This window comes from Vanellus vanellus, assembly GCF_965231255.1.
Source record: "Vanellus vanellus genome assembly, chromosome: 31".
NCBI lineage: Eukaryota > Metazoa > Chordata > Aves > Charadriiformes > Charadriidae > Vanellus > Vanellus vanellus.
Genome location: NC_138936.1, coordinates 352,848 through 365,203, shown reverse-complemented (window position 1 = coordinate 365,203; position 12,356 = coordinate 352,848). Strand labels below are relative to the sequence as shown.

General features: G+C 52.9%; 1 protein-coding gene and 1 long non-coding RNA gene across 2 annotated transcripts in view; both read right to left on the bottom strand.

Moving 5' to 3' along the window:
- CCDC9 (coiled-coil domain containing 9) overlaps nucleotides 1–12,356 on the bottom strand; it is a 206,193-nt gene that overhangs the window by 151,011 nt on the left and 42,826 nt on the right. The gene's annotated exons all lie outside the window — the stretch shown is intronic.
- The window catches only part of LOC309682694, a 5,169-nt gene continuing 2,044 nt past the window's right edge, over nucleotides 9,232–12,356 (bottom strand). Inside the window, exons 2-3 of the long non-coding RNA XR_014270148.1 lie at nucleotides 11,287–11,672; nucleotides 9,232–10,482 (exon numbers count right to left, since the gene is read on the bottom strand). This is a non-coding gene — a long non-coding RNA (uncharacterized lncRNA). The remainder of the gene's footprint in view (nucleotides 10,483–11,286; nucleotides 11,673–12,356) is intronic.

Below are 12,356 nucleotides of genomic sequence, written 5' to 3'. Positions count from 1 at the left end.
CCCATCAGGTGCCACCACCACCCCATCAGGGCCCACACAACTGCAAGCTGTCCCATCAGGCGCCACCACTACCCCCATCAGGGTCTACACCACTACAAGCTCTCCCATCAGGTGCCACCACCACCCTCATCAAGGTCTACATCACTGCAAGCTGTCCCATCAGGTGCCACCACCACCCTCATCATGGTCTACATCACTGCAAGCTGTCCCATCAGGTGCCACCACCACCCTCATCAAGGTCTACATCACTACAAGCTGTCCCATCAGGTGCCACCACCACCTTCATCAAGGTCTACATCACTGCAAGCTGTCCCATCAGGTGCCACCACCACCCCATCAGGGTCCACACCACTGCAAGCTGTCCCATCAGGTGCCACCACCACCCCCATCAGGGTCCACACAACTGCAAGCTGTCCCATCAGGTGCCACCACTACCCCCATCAGGGTCCACCCCACTTCAAGCTGTCCCATCACGTGCCAACCTTGTGTTGGCACCGAAAAAGCACTCGGAGCTTCTCAAAAAGAACGGGTTAGGGAAGAGCCAAGTACTTTCTGTATCTGGCAGTGATGTTTTTGGGGAGCCCAAGACCTCAAGAAGTGGCTGCAGATGACTACTACCTGGAGAGCCAAAGACAGGCAGATGTAACGCCAGTCGTGTTGCTCCTTCGTCTGCTTTCATCCAGTCATTTTAAAATCTCTTGGAGGCTTGAGCTGACCGGGACAAAACTCACTGTATTTCCCAGACTGGGGGGTTTCATTGCATCTCTGAAACCTCCAGTTGGTTTTAGGACCCTGTTGCGTGGACGGAAAGCCTCATCTTGCAAGCTAGAGGCTGTAACGGCAAGGGCTTTGCGTGTCCGGGATGGCAAATTGCTTTTTTAGGATGCCGTTTGCATTCTTCTTTAATACAACGTGACGTTTTTTTGAGGGGCAAGACTGGTTTTGGGTCCGGCTGTGGCTTAGTTTTCATCCAGCACGCGTCCACTGAGCCATCCTCCTTCCTTATGAAAGAGGGTGTCCGAGAACAGGACTCATCTCTCCTTTTCGTGCATTTTAAATATCCTCGTTCCGGACAAGGACTCTGCTAATAGGCAATTAACCCCGAATACGTGCATTAAAAAAGAAAACGAAATAAAAATTGCATCATCTCTCGCAGCAAGTTGGCGAAACTCAACCTGGTCTGACCATGTACACCCACCCCGGGGGTTATTTTTGTGTGTTCTTCACCCATACCCGCTGGATTTGCTGTTTCTTTTGCTCCTTCACCAAATGCACGACGCTAATTTTGACAAGTAAGTGGCGGGACCGTCTCCTCTCGGACACGTCGCCTCGGCTTTCACGCGTACCAGATCGATACGGCGTTAGATCCCTACAAGCCTTTGAACAAGGGCTAAATTTGGAAGCGTTCGATGTTGGCTTGAAGGGCGACCGCTGTGCGAAACCATTACGCCTGTGGGCGCGCGCACGCGCACGCGCGCCCGCGCGGTTCGTCATTCTGCGTCTGCTGCCGGGATCAAATCTTGTCGCCTTACCGAGGGGACAGGGGAGATGGGGCGAGGGTGTACTTACAGCAGGATTATCTGGCTGCCTATCGATTTTTTAAATTATCTTACTTTTTTTTTTTTTTTTTTTTTTAAAATTATCTTCTTTTTTAATATATTTTTTTTTTTCTCTCCCCATGAGCTTAGTGCCCTGATTGTGGGCAAAGAGGGATCGAAGCTGGCAATGAGTAAATTGGTGGCAGAAAGCAATGGTCCTGGAAAAATATCCCCAGTCTCCATGGATTGCGCAAGACCGGAGGGTCAGTTGGATGGCTGCTCTTAGCTAAAAACCTACAATTTCACGCAGTCTTTAGCCAAAAGCTATATCCTCGTGTACTCGTTAGCTAAAAACTATATTCTCAGGTAGTCGTTACGCGTGCTCAGCACCTCTTGCTCTCCTCCTGCTTTCTCCCGCGTCAGAGGAGCTGCGTTTCCCCTCCGTAGACTTCTTGGCTCTAACAGGTAAACCACCGACGTGCTCCAGAGCTTTGCAGAGGGATGAAGCTCAACTCCAAGGACGCGCGTCATCGCTTTATGGTCTGTCTTCTCTGGGGTTTGCTGAGCATCCTTCTCCCTGTGAGACCTCCCATCCAACCTCTCCCAGATTCACATCTGCAAGGAGGAATCTGGGCCATCGAATCCCACGGATGCTGGTCCCACCGGTGCCGCCGTCATGGGTGTTTGCCCCGGATCGGTTTCTAATTGGGCTTTTTTCCAGCTTTTAGAAAGTAGTTGGGAATCTAACGAAGGGTTTTTCTTAGCCAAAGCGTTGCATTTCATTTGTGTTCCGCGCTACGGGGAGATTGCCCTGGGTCACCGCCTGGAATGGGCGCTTTGCAAGAAGAAACCGCAACCTTCTTCTGGACTTGGAAAACCCAGAGGGGGGACTTGACCCCTCCAGCAAAGAGCTTCGTTTCCATCTCTTTGCTTCGAGCTCCGGTTGCCTTGCTGCCTCCTGAAGCGTCCACCGAGGAGAATTGATCACGGAAGAAAAGTTATGTGAAATTCCAGCGTTATTCCCTGCCTCGGTGGGTCTCTGTCAGCCTAGCGGGGACAGGTAGGACCCTTGGTCCTCTGAAAATCTGCCAGCTGATAAATCCAGAATTAGAGCATGGGCGAGGTGGGAAGGGACCTCGGGAGGTCATCTGCTCCATCCATGTTGCCCAGGACCACGTTCAGATGGTTTTTGAATGTCTCCCCGGATGGAGAGTCCACCACCTCCTGCGCCAGTGCTCGGTCACCCCCACAGTAAAGAAGTGTTTCTTGATGTTCCCGTGTTTCAACGTGTGTCTGTTGCCTCTTGGTCCCGTCACCGGGCACCACTGGGAAAAGTGTGGCTCCATCCTCTTTGCACCCTCATTTATAGACATTGATGAGATCCCCCTGAGCCTTCTCTTCTCCAGGCTGAACAGTCCCAGCTCCCTCAGCCTCTCCTCACAAGAGAGATGCTCCAGGCCCTTCATCACCTCCATGGCCCTTTGTTGGACTCTCTCCAGTACGTCCATGTCATCTCTCTTGTACTGGGAAGCCCAGAACGGGACACGCTACTCCAGATGTGTCCTCACCAGCACCGGATAGAGAAGAACAACCTGCCTCGACCTTCTGGCAATATTTTGTCTAATGCAACTCAGGACACCGTCGTCCTTCTTTGCAGCGAGGGCACCTCGCTGGCTCCTGGTCAACTCGATGTTCCACCAGCACTTGATGTCCTTCTCCGCCAAGCTGCTTTCCTGCTGGGTGGCCCCCGGCAGAGACCGGTGCATGGGGTTGTTCCTCTCCAGGGGCAGAACTTTGCACTTCTCCTTGTCGAACTTCACGAGGTTCCTCTCGAGTTTTTAATTCAACGTCCTCGTTGACCGCAGCAGACCGCGAATTGCTGCCGTATCGCCTTTCCGTCGCAGCAGCACCGAGGAGAAGGAGCTGGAGAGGAGGGGAGGAGGTCCTCCCAAAGAAACGGGACGTAGAAGGACCTGAAGAACTCAGTCTGGTGGTTTTTTTTAGTGGAAAAGACTGTAGGATTTTAATCAGCGTCGCGGTATTTGCCCTTTCGCCGGAGCAGGAAGATGCTTGATTCTGCCGTGCAAACTGATAAATGCCAGAGACGGGTATTCGTTTTCCTGGGTCATCTCCATAAATTGGATGGGTTTGAGATGTGAAAGCACTAGAAGGTGAGGAGCATAAATGCCATACAGCTCACAGGGGAGGCTTACGGCTCCGGCTTTGTATGCGTCGCGGGGAAAACCGGGAGAGCTGATACGAGCCTTGCGCTGTCGCGGTGCTCAGCTGCAGGAGTTACATGACCTTTCGTAGGAAAAGGTGCTTTTGTGATGCTGGAAAGCAAAAAAGAAAAAAAAAAAAAAAAAAAGAAGGAGATTTTTGGTGAAAGGCGGGGAAAAGTCTGGAGGCTGCTACTGCTTGTGAGCTCTCCTGGTTTCGCCTCAAAAAAAAAAAAAAAAAAAAAAAAACCAAAAAACCAACAACCGAGGGAGAATATGTAAATGCTTTTGCATTAGCCTCCAAGCCCGCGTCCCTCGTTAGCCTCCTAATGAGCTTTCTGCAAGACCGTGAGGAACGTTACCGGTGGGCTCATTTGTATGTCCGAAGGTTTGTTTGGAAAAGGCACCCAGGAGCGATGTCTCGCTCAAGTCGTCGCTCCCTCTCACGGCTCCCCCTAACGCTTTTCTTGCCCCGGTTTTCTGTTACGCAAACATGTCTCCCCGTCGCTGGGCTTTGTGGAGCTGCGGCGTTAATTTGGCGTGTCGGGGGAATGAAAAATGTATGGCTGCTCTCGGTGGCTTTGAGCCCAGACTTGTTTCCTCCTCTTACCTTATTTCTGCCGCGATTATTATTCAGGAGAGCAGTGGGGCTCCACAAAGCTTTCAGGAGGAGAATACAAACCAGTGTATGAGGCACGAGTGGTCTGCAGAATAGCCTCGCTCTGGAGTTTGGGCGGTCTTCTGGAGCAGAGGAGGTGGGTGGGCTCATCCTACACGGATGGAGCAGAGAAGGTGGGTGTGGTGGGATCATCCTACACGGATGGAGCAGAGGAGAACGTGGCCGGGCTCAACCTACATGCATGGAGCAGTGGAGAAGGTGGGTGGGTGGGATCATCCTACACGGATGGAGCAGAGGAGAAGGTGGGTGGCTGGGTGGGTTCATCCTACATGGATGGAGCAGAGGAGAAGGTGGGTGGGTGGGATCATCCTACATGGATGAAGCAGAGGAGAAGGTGGGTGTGGTGGGATCATCCTACACGGATGGAGCAGAGGAGAACGTGGCTGGGCTCAACCTACATGGATGGAGCAGAGGAGAAGGTGGGTGGGTGGGATCATCCTACACGGATGGAGCAGAGGAGAAGGTGGGTGGCTGGGTGGGTTCATCCTACACGGATGGAGCAGAGAAGGTGGGTGTGGTGGGATCATCCTACACGGATGGAGCAGAGGAGAAGGTGGGTGGGATCATCCTACATGGATGGAGCAGAGGAGAAGGTGGGCAGGTCGTCCCCATCCTACACTGATGGAGAAGGGAAGAGGGGTCATCAGAGAGAAGAGGACTTGGTGAGAGCAGCGAGAGGCAGCACATCTTGTAAAAAAAAAAAAAAAAATGTCCCTAAATATCTGCTCTCCTCGAATCAAAGACGGAAGGACTTCTACCGCGGACCCGCTGCGCTCTTCAGGGTGGTGAGAAAGTCCTTCACCCATCGACCCAGTATGACCTTGAGGACAATCCCCCCATCTCCCCGTTTTCCCCCTCCCTTCGTTGCTGGAGAAGCAGTCGGATGCCGCCGAGAGCCTGTAAATAGCTTCGGGGGAAGGAGACGGGGCTGAAAGGCGAGTCCTGTCCTCCAGAAGCAAGCTTGACGTCTCGGAGGAGAACATTTCCCTGTAATTGAAATCGAGGGAGGGGAAGGCACATTTTCCCTCTGTTTTCCTTCACGAGCGCAGATCGGCCAGCTCCCACCCGTCAATCACGGTCGCCCGCCACCGCCGGGCTGGCAAAAATAAATCCCCGAGGCAGGCGGCGCGATCAATAGCGGCGGCGCGTTTGGGTAGTCGGGAGGAGGAGGACGACATCACCCAGAGCTTGCGGGAAGAAGGGGGGAGGAGCAGGTCAACGCCGGCTCTCGGGCAAAGGGTTGCGCTCCTCCGAGGTACGGATGTGAAAAATTGTAATTTTGGAGTGACGGAGGCCAAGGGAGAAGGGAATCACTCATTCTGCAACGTCAGGGCAAAAAAAAAAAAAAAAAAGAAATTAAGTCATTTGGGCCGCCCGGAATTATTTTGCCCCCAACTGGAGCCCCTTTTGCTCATCAGAGGGGGCGGTAAAAGCCGTTTGCGTCTGGAAGAGCCAAATGAAGGCGCAGAACAAGGGGCGCTGTGCAAAATCAAGGGGGGAGCACCCCCTGCCTGGCATCGCTGGGAGGGCAGAGGGGACGCGGAAAGAGGAACGGGGGCGGCAGCGGGTGCTGAAGCATCTCCCCCACCCCCCACCCCCCATTTCACGTCCCCCCAATTTGGGGGGGCGGGGGCTTTGCCTCTCCCCGCCCGTCGCCTTTGCAAACGCGGCTGCGCAAAGTTGGCGCCGTGCGCGGGCTCCTCTCCCCCAACGCGTCGAGCAGACGCATTATAGGAAGGAAAAGGGGTGGGGGAAAAAAGGAAAAACACGAAAAAATGTCGGCTCGAGCGTCAACTTGGTGCCTCTCCACCACCTACAGAAAGTAAATTAGTTTTCCATCGCATTTCTGCCGCGGGAGGTGGTGGTTTGTTGTGGTTTTTTTTTTTGCAGCAAGCTCAGCCTTTCCCAAGAGTTTTTCTTCCAGGATGACCATCTGGGGACCGGCGGTTCCTCGCTGCCGTTAGCAGCCTTCATCGCCCGTGGGTCCGTCCCCGACCGCCGCTCGGCCCAAGAAATCGCTTAAAACCCAACGATCAGCGTGGAAAAAACCCACCTGCAACGTTAGACTTGCTTCATTATTCATTAGCGGCGTTAATTATGCAACCGGAACTGCCTCGGGTTGAGGGTATTCACCCCAGGAGGAACTTCGCCAAGATAAGTCAGCGCCGGGTGATTTCTCCCACGAGAAGGACCAGAATGTATTCAGGAAAGGAGAACGCACGCAAAGGTCTCACGGCAGCGGGAGAACGGCCTCACGCTCAAAACCGCGCCGCTTTTGGGGGAGGCGCGGTTTAATTTCTGGGTCCTTCGCGACCTTCCCAAGGTATCTCACGCGCTTCTGCCTCCTTCAGCCGCGGTGGAGCCAAGAGATGCTCTACCCACTTGGCTTCTGCAGAGCTTCAGGAGGTGTTAAGATGGACCCCCCAAGAGGGAAAGCAGCGCTCAGGTGTTGATGTCCTACTGGGGCCACGACCACAAATCAAGAGGAGGAAGCTTAAGGCTTAACGAGGCTTTAACGATCGTTCGGCATAGATCTGAGAATGGATTTTCCGGTGGGTTTAACAGGCACAAGGCGGGAAAAACCAACTCCTGTGAGAAGAGGGGAGAGCAGGATCCGAAGAAAAAGCCTCCAGAAGCGGTTCGAGGGGTGAGCGAGGGGTGAAAAGTCTTGGAAAAACCAAGAAAACTTGGTTCCAAGAAGCATTTTGGAGCTTGCGAGGCTGATTCCTTGGACAAATCCTGGCTTTTTGAATAGGAAAAGCTCCTCTCCAGAGCTGGAAGTTGCCGTCACCCTCTGGGCGCTCACTGAAGGTTCAGGACACCTCGTTGAGGGACCCACCAGGTCCCCTCCGGCTCGTGGTCTGCGGAGGAACCGGGGTGTCCTTGCTCAGGGAGGGGAGGTCCTACGGCCGCGGAAGCCCGTGTTGGGATGCCGGGATGAAACGTAGGCTGAAGCATCCGTGTCCCCTCTGGTCACCGCCCCTGTCACCAGCTCACCCAGAGGAATTGGTGGTGCCACCTCCTCTCTGACAGCCAGAAAGATGGTTTGGTGGTGGTGGGGTGGGGTGGGGTGGGTTTTTTTCCCCCATTTCTCTTTTTCTGGGAGGTGGTTCAGCTTCCGAGGTCTTTCCTGAGCTCCTTTTTTGCACAGCAAGTGGATTTGGGGAGCCAACCCCGGAGAAACGCTGGACCCAGACGAAGTCAGCCTGTGGGGTGGTGACAAGGCATCCGTGACGCGACCTTCTCCCCATCCTGGTAGGACAGGGACCTCTTGGGTGGTGACATCTTGGTCTCTCCGCCTTACGCATCTCCTCCCCCTTACGCAGAGCGGGGCCCTTTCAAAGCTCCAGACCACCCAATAAATGAGTAACCGGTAATTAATTTGGAGGTGGCATTTCTGAAAATTTGGCAAACCCAGACCCATTTTGGGGGGGGGGGAGGGGGGGGGGGGGGCGGATCAAACCAATTTTCACAGCAAAGCATTCGCTCCACAAAAGTGATGGAGACAGATGGTGAAACCCTTCGGAGGACGCAACGGGGAGAGGTGAAGACCGTGTCTCAAACGCATGGATGCGATGTAAAATTCAGCTCTTTCCGGCTCCTCCTTTGCTGCCGGCGGTAGTTGCTCCTCCACCTGCCTGTCCGGCGCTCTTCAACCAAGTTCCTTTAGATACTCCACAGGAGGAGGGTTTGATGTTTTAGTGCCAAATTTACTTATTTGGAGATATGTGACATTACCCAGGGGGGTTGGTTTGGAAAAGTGAGCCAGAAGCCTACCGAAAAACACGATAAAAGTATAGTATGACACCAAGCTGTGCGGCACGGTGACACGCCGGAGGGATGAAATGCCATCCAGAGGGACCGGGACAGGTTGGAGAGTTGTGAACCTCATGAGGTTCAACCTTCTCCCCCGTCGGTCTGAGATAATTCTTTCTACGGATTATTTTAGGGAAGGTCAGTTGGTCAACTCAACTGATGGAGCCGTTTAAGGACAACGAAGGCCACCCTTGGTCCTCCTAGCGTTGAGGCAAGTTCAGACCCCCATGAGGTAGCCGCGGTCACCTCCTGCTTTCTTCTCTTGAGCTTCATGAGCACATCATCCTCCTCCACCATCTCTGAGCCTTCTTCTATTGTAGGGGTTGGTCGCGTGGTGCCACCTTGGCTGCCGGTCAGGTAGGACGTTGCTGATGGTTGTGGCCACGTCAGCGTCTATGGGGTAGGAGGGAGACCGGCAGCAGACGGTGGCCCTGAAAGGTTGTCCTGACAGCGGCAGGAGGAACGACTCACCACTAAGTAGCATAAATAGCCCAAAATCGCCACGTTTCATGTGATTTCGGCTCATTCACTTGAGCCCCGGCGAGCAGATCACGAGCAGGACCCGAATCTCATCGTTTTGTTGTAGGTCTCGGGATGTTTTCTGAAGTCCCAAGTTCCCGACTCAGGCGATAACGTGATAATCTCTCCCCGAAAACCGTGAATTTTTATTCCCACCCCACCCAAGGCGAAGCACGAACCCTCAAGGGCTCACGAAAGAAAAAGACGACATTCTTATCTCCTGCTTGATAAAGACAATTTGGGGACCTTTCGGGGAGCCTTCACCTCCTCCGCCGTGGGTCCCAGCGTAAGGGAAGGAGCGGGTTGCTTGGATTTTGCCCGATTCTCGGCATTTTACTAAAAAAAAGCTGGCAGCTTCTCATGGAGGAGGGAAAGGCTGCTCTCTGCAGGCTGCGAAACAGCAGAGACACCCGGGCTGGGTTGAAAACCAGAAGATCCCTCAAGGAGCAGCGTTAGCCGATAATTTAAATTCTTTTATTAATATGGTATATATTTTTATTAATACCCCCCCCAAAAAAAAAAAAAAAAACACCAAACCAAAACCTTTGGAAGCTCTATGGGGATGAACAACTAAAAGGGCAGATTTGGGAAAGGTGGTGGGAATAGGAAGAATTTGGGGTCTGGCTTGTTTTGGGGAGGGGCTTTGGGGTCCCCCCTGGGCCACAGTGGGGATGTCGAGCAGTCCCAGGACCCACACGGCATTTATTGGCGTCCTGTGTCATGTCCGTCCGTCCGTCCCCCCCCCTTCCAACTGCATTTCGCACCTTAGAATTGCAAAGTCTCACATAAAAGCGCGGAAAAGCAGAGAAGTTTCTTCTTGAGGAGCATCTTCCATCGGCAAACGGCTCCGATCCCTTTCCTCTCGGAAAAAAAAAACAAACAAAAAAAAGTTTTTTTTAAAAAAAAATACATCTCCCCGCTTTCAGTTCATCACCGACACAAAATTGGCAGAATTCAGCTGGAAGAGGTTGTTTTTCTTTTTCTCCTTTTTCAGATCGATATTTCACCCGAGGCTGACGCACGTCATAGCCAAGGGGGAGAAATCCCACCTGGGCCAACCGTCAACCTCCCGCGGACGCCGAGTCAGCATTTCCACCCCTCGGTTAGTCATTATATCGTTATTAACGATACATTTCCCCAGCCCTGCGCGACCTAGAGGGCAGCAGGGGGGGGAGGGGCGAATTTCTGCTCGCCAACCTCTGAATTTGAAGGCCGGAGAAGACGAGACGGATATCCCGCTGAGAAATTTGGCTGCCGGCTCCGAATTTGGAGGTCGAAGAGGAGAAGACGGATGAATCGGGACGCTCGGGAGCCCCCCCAAAAAATAAAATAAAATTTAAAAAAAAAAAAAAAAAACAACAACTCTCTGCTCACCGTTGCTGGGAAGACGCCTTCGTTTGAAAAAGAAAAATCTCATCTCTTAATTATTATTGTGTTTTGTTTTGTTTTTTTTTTTTCCATTTAAGCGCCAAACTTGCCTTGATTTTCAGCCCCCGTGATTTTGTTTTGTTGTTTTGGTTTGGTTTTTTTTTTTTTTTTTTTTTCTACATCGTCAAGACTTCACCCGTCGCTAATTAAAGGAGGGGCAAGAGGTGGTTTGACACGGGGTTGTCGGCTCCCGAAGAAACGCCCATCTCCACCTCCGTTTTATCCGGGAAAAGCAACGCACGAGGGCTGGTGGGTGGGAATCGAAGCTCTAAAAAAATTCAACCTAGGAAAGAAAAACGCAATAATTAGCCGGGAGGTTAATTAGCCGTTGGATTCGCGTAAATCATCGCCTCCATCCCCGGAGGGGAGGGGAAAATAAAAGAGGGGAAATGGTTTTCTCGGTGGAAACGGGTGATGATGGGACGTCTCCCAGTTGAGGACGGAGCTTCAAAAGGAGCTTCACGGGCAGGAGGGGGATGGCCCCGTTGGGGGCAAAGAGAGAAAATGCTCCCAAAAAATGCAACTGAGCTCCATAAACCACCTTTATGCAGAAAGGAAAATAAATTCAGCCGTTAAAAAAGCCAAGAAAAATATAGGGAGAAAGGAGGTTTTGCGCTTCAGGGCGGGATTGTGGCATTATTGGCGTTGTCATAGACTCTACCGGTGCCCTCCGGTGAAATTATGGGTCTAGTTTTCTCCGAAAGGATGAAAAATCACCATTTTCTCTCCGCCCCCCCCCAAAAAAAAATCCTTCCAAAAATATGGATTTTTTCCACTTTTAAACAACTTCTTCAAGTTTCACGTTGAGGTTTTAAGGCAGTGCCATGACGAGGACGAGGCCGCGGCGCTGATGGTCAACCCGGTGGCCACCGGGACTCCTTGCTGAGGTTACCTCCCCTCCCCCCCCCGCCATCAGCGTGGCGGTTAACGAAGGACTGACCACCCTGAGGTGACACCGGCGGCCGGCCGATGGCTTCGGACCACGGCGGAGCGAACCCGGAGCGTCAGCCTGGTCCGATGGGATCCCAAAGTGACCCCAGGGATGGAAGTTTGGAGGACTTTATTAAAAACCACACATTTTTCTCACCCAAGACTTGAACTTGTGGCTTTCGTTAGCAAATTAATCCCGCTTCTTGATGGCCGCAGCCATTATTTAATTTTCTGTCCCCTAAACGACGTGCTCTAAGCTTCGTTTAAAAGCAATAAGGCTTCGCCGTCGCATTAAAACCCGGAGCGATAATGCGGTTGCTTCAGGTCAAGAGGCAGAGCTTTAACGAGCCCTAACGATGATTGCCGAGGGCTGTCGGGTTCTTAAGGCGAGAATATGAAGGTTGATTAATTAAAACCCGCCGAGTGGGTCCGGGGTGGCGGTGGGTGGCATTTAGCCGGGGGGATTGGGGGGAAAAGGTGAGCCGGAGCGAAGCTGAAGTCCCTCGTGGCGCAGAAATCGGGGACCAAATCGCCGGCGGCGTCCTGGAAAGCAAAGCCCGGCTTATTTTTTTTGGGGGGGGGGGGGGGAAAAAAGTGAGTTTTAGGTACGTGGAGCCGGAGGTTTGGCTTCCAAGAAACGTCAGCCGGGTTTTAAATTCACCTTCCATCGCTCAACCTAACGGGGAGGGGAAAGGATTGGGGCTCCCGTAGCCGAAAAGAGCAAAGCCAAACCCATCCGACGCCTGTTGCCATGGCGGGAGCATCTCCCATCCCGCCTCGCTGCCATGGCAACGGGGACTCGTTAAGAGCATCATCAACGCGAAATTCGGGGGGGGGGGGGGGGGAGAGAGCTCTCATCGCGCCCCGACGGCAGGGCGGGATGGCGCCGGGCTGAGGGAGGGGCTCGGATTAACATTCCCCCAATTAATAATTAATTCCTGCAAACGCCGCACCGCCGCCGGCCGGGAATTACCTGCGCCGGAGCGGTAATTAATTGCGGATAAACCCAATCGAGAAAAGGGGAGGCTCAACAGCGAGTCTGGAAGGGGGCGAGCCGGGAGGGGGGAAGGGGGGAAGGGGGGGGGGGGGGATTACAAAAGGGAGAAAATCAATTTAAAACCAGGGAAGGAAAAAAAAAAAGGGGGGGGACGACGACGAGGAAAGCGCTCAGCATCCTTCCCCCTTTTCCTTTTCCCCTTTTCCCCCCTTTTCCTTTTCCCCTTTTCC